The following is a 9,297-nucleotide window of genomic DNA, read 5'->3' as shown; positions in this document are numbered from 1 at the left end:
GTATCAGAACCAGGTGGTAGGCATTCCGAAGGTCCAGCTTGGAAAAAATGGTGGCCCCCTGGGGAGGTTCAAAAGCCGAGGAGAGGAGTGGTAGGGAGTACTGATTTTTAACCGTAATGTAATTCAGTCCCCGGTTGTCAATGCACAGACGCATGGTCTTGTCATTCTTCTCCACACAGAAAAACCCTGCACCGGAGATGCAGATGGACGGACGGCCCCAGTCCAGCCCGGATAGAGAATATAGCCGACCCCGAGGTGGTGTGGTGCCTGGAAGAAGATCAATGGCAAAATCATAAGGATGGTGCAGGGGAAGGGAAGTAGCACGTGCCTTACTGAAAACTTCAAGTAGGTCATGGTATTCAGTGGGAATGGCAGAAACACCCAAAGCCTTGCTAACGTCCTGAGGAAGACGTCTCGGGGACTGCTGTGCTGCTTGAAGACAGTGGGAATGGCAAAATGGGCTCCAACCCAGGATGAAGCTTGTGGTCCAGGCAATAACAGGGTTGGGTTTTTGGAGCCATGAAAATCCCAAGACAACCGGAACATGGGGAGATGCAATGAGGAGGAACTGTATGGTCTCACTGTGGTTACCTGAAACCCGTATATGAACAGGCTCAGTACTATGGGTGACTCTACCTATTGAGCGGCAGTCCAGTGCCCTTGCATTGGGAACCAAGAGAGGTTGAGTGTGAATCCCAAGCTCAGAAACAATAGTAGCATCCATAAAACTTTCATCAGCCCCAGAGTCAATGAGCACTCGGGGAGACTTAGATTGGTCTCCCCACAGCAAAAGCACAAAAAAGGTGTGCGGGTGATGGGAATTAGGGAACTCCCAATCTGGCTCAACAGAGTACTTGTACCCACCAGAGACAAGGGTTTCCTAACAGGGCAGGTAGCTATATAATGTCCTGCCCCTCCACAGTACAGACAATAGTTTGAACTCAGCCTACGTGAGCGTTCCCCAAAAGATAACCTCGCTCTTCCCAATTGCATATGCTCAGGAGTATCCAACTCACCCGTCATTGATGATTCACGAGGGAGCTCGGTTAACTTCGGATCCTCTCAGAAACACTGCGTTCGGGAACTTCCGGATTCCTTCAAAGGTGAGCGAGCCATAGCAGATGAACGAGTGAAAAGGCAGGAGCACAGGGAAAACACGCTGGTTGACATGGAAAGAACTGACACAGAGAGACAGGAAACACAAGGATATATACACCAGGGATAACAAGCGACTCCTGGAGGGGGTGGAGACAATAACAAGGACAGGTGAAACTGATCAGGTTGTGACAAGAAAACAAGATAGCTCTGAAATCTTATCAGCCAGAGGGGCACAGATCACCTGACAGCATGTTAATAACATTTCACAGGGAAGAGAAAGAGAACACGTTATAACAATGTCACACCAACCTAGGTAAGAATGAGATTGTTGCAAGGTTAGCCCAATCTAGTGTCTCTCCTCCTTTTTTTAGGGCACAGCTCTGTCTCTGGAAGCCTTACCTTTACAAATCACAATTATAATTATTGATATATTATCTAACCCAATTTTAGAATGACAGTCCTTAGTGCTTCACGTTGGTTCTTTCACTTTAATTTAAGACCCTCCCTTTCTCATCACTTGCAGGGTGGCATAGAGATTGGGGCGAGTAAGGGGAGAAAAACAATTATCTTTCAGACCCACCAGTGTACTCACTCCAACGAATGAGCTAGCTCTCTTGAAGTGACAAGTAGACACAAAATGTCCGGCAATACCGCAATACAGACAACTCTGCGTCTCAAATCTGCATATGCGTTCGGCTGGAGACAGCCCAGCCCTACCGAGCTGCATCGGCTCCGGAAGAGGTGAATCGGCAGTCTCTGGAGGCTCTTGGAGGGACTCGGGTAAGCACGGATCCTTTCTGGGATGTAGATGCCAGGGACTTCCTGAGTTTATCAGCTACAAGGTGGGATCCCTGAGAGAGCGATTGGTACCGCAATCGAAACTCTTCTCCCTCATACGTTCCGGTAGTCAAACCATCCATCCGGATGGTTAAAGCAATGAGTGAGTCGAGATCCGTCGGTAGTTCTCGTGCTGCCAGCTCATCCTTTACCTTCTCCGATAAGCCATGCAGGAACGTGTCGAACAGCGCTTCCGGATACCAGGTACCCTCCGTTGCTAGCGTGGTGACCTCCACCGCATAGTTTGCCACACTGAGGGTGCCCTGCCGAAGCTGGAGTAACTTCCGGGCGGCCTCTCTCCCGGACACCGGAGCCTCTCTCCCAAACACCTTCCTCACATCTGCCACGATTACCTCAAGACTGAGGCAGATGGCAGATTGTTGCTCCCACACCCCCGCGGCCCAGGCAAGTGCCCTCCTAGACATCAGCGTAACGGGGTTCCAGGGAAAACGGGGTTCCCGGGAAAATGGGGTGACGGCGCTGCTACCAGCTGGGTTACAGAGGGGATGGGAGGTTACCGTCATGGTCGGCTGCCTAGTAAGCAACCCACGGACTTGCTCCCGCAAAATATCCAAAACTTGGTTGTGACGATTGGCCGTGGCCTGGAACCCCTCCATCATGCCGCAAAACAACTCCTTGTGCCTACCAATGGTGGCTCCTTGGGAGGAGATGGTATACCGGAGCTGGTCCAAGTCTGCTGGGTCAGTCATGGCCAGTTCGTACTATCAGGAATCAAGGTAAGACCCAGATGCAGACTGTCGGAGTAACACTGTTTATGATAGGAAAGACAGGCAGGGGTCAGGCAAAGACAGGTCAAGGCAGGAAGGGTCAAAAATCCAGGGAAAGGCAAAGGTACAGGATGGCAGGCGGACTCAGGGACAGGGACAGGCAGAGTTTAGTAAACCAGAGGTGGAGCAAAGGTACAGGGCGGCAGGCAGGCTCAGCATCAGGCAGAGAGGTCAGGCGGGCGGGTACAGGGGCAGAACAAGCAAAGGTCAAAACCGGGAGGACTAGCTAAGCGAGGCTGGGAAATGATAGGAGCTGACAGGAAAAACGTTGGTAAGCTTGAACGAGCAAGACGAACTGGCAACAAATAGACAGAGAACACAGGTATATATACACAGGGGATAATAGGGAAGATGGGCGACATCTGGAGAGGGGTGGAGACAAGCACAAGAACAGGTGAAACAGATCAGGGTGTGACATATACATCAAACTCCACTGATGAGACATTTTATCCTCATATAATCTAAAGTCATGTTATCCTCAGAGACATGTTATCCTCGTTACCAATGAAACATGTTATCCTTGACATTAACAAGACATGTTATCCTCGTTACTAACGAGACATGTTATCCTCTAACACATGTTACGTATCTGTTTTCTGAGACATCTTATCCTCTTACCTGTAGATCCAACGGGGGTGTTGGACAGACCCCTAGATAACGTTGCTAATTAGCTCACACAGAACTGGAAAACTCAGCTCACACAGAACTGGTTGTGGCATTCATTCACCTCTTTCACACATAAGCTAGTCCCCTGACAGCTTTCATTCACTTAATACTTAATAGCTCAATTTCAATCCTCTTATTATCCGCTGGCAGCGGGGCTTTTACACCCTCGCTCTAGTTTTCTCATAAAACTAGTGAATTGCCTTCTCTCTATGAGAGTGTCGCGATACGAAACCTTCAGCCCCGCCCCTTGGCCGGCAGCGGGGTGCTAGAGGTGGTCAGCGTCCCGTTCCCTGGATTGGACAGGGCACTATAGATACTTCAGGTTATCAGGTTAACCAGGACCACTCGCGTAGCCCTGCCTCTCTTTCTTTGTCGATACGTTGTCCGCGTAGAGAGGTCTTTTGCCTTGTCACTCTCAACGGTCTAGCTCTAGCTGGGATTTGTGAACCCCACGTTTATCCTCTAGACTCCTTTTACACCACTAATGGATCCTTGAGTTGTTATTAAGCCTTCTTCCTACCAGTCTCTATATGATTTCCCTCAGGTTGAGTATTTCCCTTCTGTGATGTATCTAGTTTAAAGTGTGAAGACCTTTAGTCAACTTAGTCTCACTACTCTGCCCGTCGGCTATGTATCACTTGGATAATAAAACTTAGATAGATTGATAAGACAATTAATGAATCACTACTGGATACACCTTCCTCCTTGTCTTTTAATGGTAACTCACTTTGTCATGGAGTATTGGTCTCCGTTTCCAGTGTCCCGGTAGAGGGGAGTGTCAGAGTTGTTATCTCCCGTGCCGTTAACTGTCTTGGGAGGGCGTTTTACTCGAGACAAAATAAGACTACCGTTTATTTTTGGAAACACTCTGTTTTTTGTCTTTTACAATCAAACACACTTCAAAATACACAATTTGTTACTTGGTTACACACAGCGTTAATCAAAAACATGCAAATGCCTTAATGCTCTACAATGCCTGGTGCAATGATAACACTTATCTCTAATAAAATATAATACTTCAACTTAATTACCTTTGAAAGATGACAGGGAGACCCACGAGCTCACGAGTGGTGTTTCAATCGGTCAGAGTTCTTTAAGAATTTAGTTAGGTAGCGACTCCCCTCTACTGGCTGAGAGGTTGAATTGGAGTCGGTGGTTTACTAAATTTAGAGATTCAAGTTTGGACTGGATGAGAGAACCCGCTGGTGATTCACTGCCCCAATGGAATATCAAAGAGTATGTGGCACGCCACGAGGGCGAGGTACTGAGCTCAATCGAGAGGTTAAGTTGCTGAGACTTTCTCTGGATGTAATTTGCATCAGTATACACGCACCTGGTCAGTAGGCGACAGAACAGCTGTTCAATAGTTAAACGCTATATCGGAAAGTCACTTCTCAGATCCAACAAGTTAGAATCTTTAAGTAATTTGAGTCAGGTACCAATTACCCGAAGTCAAATGGTTGTCTAAATGAATTCAGAATTCAAGAAGTCAGCGCCGAAGTATTGTCAGTTTCTCTATATATACCTTTTTATCCCTCACTCGAGGTCACGTGAGTGTCCTCCCCTCTGCAAACTTGGAGGACACATAGCTGCTTTACCACACATTAACAACAGTACATATATGGGCATCCTTTTATGACAGTGCCCTTACTCTTATAACAGTACATATATGGGCATCCGTTTATGACAGTGCCCTTACTCTATCAGCAATGAGTCTAACAGCTGTTCCCATTCAGAGGTGTCACTTGAGGCAGAGGGTGGTTCTTCCTGACACCAGTCTTGTTCAGAAGTTGGTTGGCTTGAGTCATCTTCTGGTGACTTGCCCAATCCGGTATTTCAGTAGGCGTGGTCATCTCTGTCTCTACCATTGGTGGGTAAGGCAGGGGAAGAGGACCAGGAGGTAGATCCATTTGGCGTTTCACTACAAGACTATGGATACCTTTTTATCTGTTACTCATCTTGATCAAATTTTTTATAATTTGTTTTTCTTTTTATACATTAATTTAAATTTACTTACTGAAATCAGTTGCCATCCCTCAATTGCTCATGGATGATTAGTCTCCTACTGGGCAGCTCACAGTAAGGGTCTGTTCTGGGTGGGTCCTCGTCCTCTTTTGGTCAGAGAGGAATTTCCCTGACGCTTTGTAACGCACTCTATGCGTAGTGGGTGCGGAGTCAGGCGCAGGAAGCAGAGGGTAAAGAACAATGTTTTATTCCGGCGCAGGTAAAATGTTCACGCCAAAACACCAGACGCTAATACAAAACCGGCCCAAAACCAGGACCCAAACAGTCCGGAGAAAAACAAAGGAGATCGCACAACCACAAACATGAACAGAGGAAAAATAAGCCCGCACAAAGAGCAGGCGGGCATTACCGGCTTAAATAGCCCAACTAAAACCTAAACAAGAAACAGGTGTAACCAATAAGACGATACCAACAGAAAAGGGAAATGGGATCGGTGGCAGCTAGTAGACCGGTGACGATGATCGCCAAGCGCCGCCCGAACAGGAAGAGGAGCCACCTTCGGTGGGAGTCGTGACACGCTTCATAAAATGCGCCACTGTTGTGGAAATTCTTACACAATTCTTACACAGGGACATTCAAAGTCAATCTTAAATGAATCATTGTTTATTGTTAACGTGCTGGAGAGGTTCCAATCAACTCAATGCACCATAGTACACATGTCAATCAGGATCTCTCTTTGGGCAGACCCAGTAGTTATCTTATATACGGCTATACACAGACAAGTTATATTTGCATTATATTTGCATTTGCATGGACCTGGTTCTCTATTCCCCAGATGAGGGTAGCCGCTAGGCACAAGGTAGGAAGAATGGTTTCGGGGTCTGAGGTTGTAGAAGAGGGGCAATAGCGGCGTGAAAGTGTGTCCGGCTTAACATACTTAGACCCGGGCGGTAGGAGATTGTGAAGTTGAACCGGTTGAACAACAGGGCCCATCAAGCTTGACTGGAGTTGAGATGATTGGAGGTGTGGAGATATTCCAGGTTCTTGTGATCCGTCCACACTATGAATGGAAGTTCTGCCCCCTCTAACCAGTGTCTCAACTCCTCCAAGACCATCTTCACCGCCAGTAGTTCTCGATTCCCCACATCATAATTCCTCTCCGTGGCGTTAAGGCGATGGGAGAAGAAGGCGCAGAGATGCAGCTTAAGGTCCAGGGGGGAACGCTGGGACAGGACGGCCCCCACTCCGACATCCAAAGCGTCTACCTCCACCATGAACTGATGGGACGGGTCCGGATGGCTCAAAATTGGAGCTGTGGTGAAGCGGTGCTTAAGGCCCAAGAACGCCCGGTCAGCAGCTGGGGACCATATGAACGAGACCTTGGGAGAGGTGAGTGCTGGCAGGGGGGAAGCCAGGGTGCTGTAACTCCGGATAAAACGGTGATAGAAATGGGCAAATCTTTAGAAATGTTGCAGCTTCATTCTGGATGTGGGTTGAGGCCAATCCACCACCGCTCTCACATTTCCCGGATCCATCTTTTCACTAACCTTTGATGATCTTCATCTACATCCGGAAAATGCGAGTTACATCGCTCCACCATCTCCTTCCTTGGACACATTCCCAGCAGCAATGATGTGTCCAAGGAAGGAGATGGTGAGGCGATGGAACTATCATTTTTCGGCTTTGACAAACAGCTGGTTCTCCAGGTGACACTAGAGGACTTGTCGGATGTGGAGAACGTGTTCTTGAGTGTTCTTGGGCTTGAAGTAGACTAGCCTCTCCAGGCTAGGGGCGGTATTTTCACATCCAGATGAAAAGTGTGTCCAAAGTAAACTGCCTGCTACTCAGGCCCAGAAGCTTATATGCATATTATTAGTATATTTGGATAGAAAACACTCTGATTTTTCTAAAACTGTTTGAATGATTTCTGTGAGTATAACAGAACTTATTTGGCAGGCGAAACCCCGAGGACAAACCAACCAGGACATTTTTTTTTAGGTCACTCTTTTCAATGGGATTTCAATGGGAATCTAGATTTCTAAGGCATTTGCTTGCAGTTCCTATCGCTTCCACTGGATGTCACCAGTCTTTAGAAATTGGTTGATGTTTTTCCTTTGAGAAATTAAGAAGTAAGGCAGTTCAGAACGAGGATCGAGTGAAGTGTACTGTTGTGGTTGAGGCGCGTGACCTGAAAGCTCGCTACACTTCGTTTTTATCGCCTATTGAACGCAGTTTATCCCGTCTTAAATGTTATCGATTATTTACGTTAAAAAAATACCTATAGTTGTATTAGGAAAGTTTTTGAAATGTTTGGACAAAGATTACAGCTAACTTATGAGATATTTTGTAGTCATGTTGCGTGAGTTGGAACCGGTGTTTTTCTGGATCAAACGTGCTAAATAAATGGACATTTTGGAGATATAACGACGGAATTAATCAAACAAACAGACCATTTGTGATGTTTATGTGTAACGTTCAATGAGTGAATAGGTGTGGAGTCAGGCGCAGAGAGCAAAAGGATGCGGGAAAAAACACGCTTTAATGTCCAGGGAAAAATAACATGAACAAAAATGGTAACAAAATAAGAAAATAAAGGACAGCGAGAAACCCGAAATACAAACATAAATCACTCTAACACAATACAGACGAACAAGCCCGCACAAACCGAAGCGGGCTGAACGAACTTAAATAACCCCACCCAAACAACCAAACAAGAAACAGGTGATACCAATTAGACAAAACTAAACGAACACAGAACAAAGGATCGGTGGCAGCTAGTAGACCGGCGACGACGACCGCCGAGCGCCACCCGAACAAGAAGGGGAGCCACCTTCGGTAATATTCGTGACATTATGGGACATATTGGAGCGCCAACAAAAGAAGATCTTCAAAGGTAAGGCATGAATTATATCGTTATTTCTGAATTTTGTGTCGTGCCTGACGGGATGAAATATGATTGTCTATGTTTTTTGATGGGGTGCTATCCCCAGATAATAATATGGTTTGCTTTCGCCGTAAAGCCTTTTTGAAATCTGACACCCCGCGGCTGGATTAACAAGAAGTTTATCTTTAATCCTATGTATAAGACTTGTATCTTTCATCAATGTTTATGATATGTAGTTCTGTAATTTGATTTGGCTCTCTGCAATTTCACCGATGTTATTTGAGACAATGCGTTACTGAACATAACGCGCCAATTTAAACTGAGGTTTTTGGACATAAAGAGGGACTTTATTGAACAAAACAAACATTTATTGTGTAACATGGAGTCCTGGGAGTGCCACCAGATGAAGATCATCAAAGGTTAGTGATTAATTTAATCGCTATTTCTGACTTTTGTGAGCCCTCTCCTTGGCTGGAAAATGTCTGTATGGTTTTTTTGTGGCTAGGCACTGTCCTAACATAATCGCATGGTGTGCTTTCGCCCTAAAGCCTTTTTGAAATCGGACACTGTGGTTGGATTATCAAGAAGTCTATCTTTAAAATGGTGTATAATACTTTTGTGTTTGAGGAATTTTAATTATGAGATTTCTGTTGTTTGAATTTGGCGCCCTGCAATTTCACTAGACGTTGTCGAGGTGGGACGCAAACCCCAGAGAGGTTAGACTACTTGAACTTAAATTTGGAGGTCCTGAGGCCTCCCGAGTGGCGCAGTGGTCTAGCTGTGCCACTAGAGATTCTGGGTTCGATTCCAGGCTCTGTCGCAGCCGGCCACTGGGAGACCCATGGGGCAGAGCACAATTGGCCCAGTGTCGTCCGGGTTAGGGGAGGGTTTGGCCGGCAGGGATGTCCTTGTCCCATCGTGCACTAGTGAGTCCTGTGGCTGGCCGGGCGCAATGCACGCTGACACAGTCGGCAGGTGTACGGTGTTTCCTACATAACATTGGTGCGGTTAAGTGGGCATTGTGTCAAGAAGCTGTGCGGCTTGGTTGGGTTGTGTTTC

The sequence above is a fragment of the Oncorhynchus tshawytscha genome, linkage group LG13 (genome assembly GCF_018296145.1).
Source record: "Oncorhynchus tshawytscha isolate Ot180627B linkage group LG13, Otsh_v2.0, whole genome shotgun sequence".
Classification (NCBI taxonomy): domain Eukaryota; kingdom Metazoa; phylum Chordata; class Actinopteri; order Salmoniformes; family Salmonidae; genus Oncorhynchus; species Oncorhynchus tshawytscha.
This window is presented reverse-complemented; position numbering follows the sequence as displayed.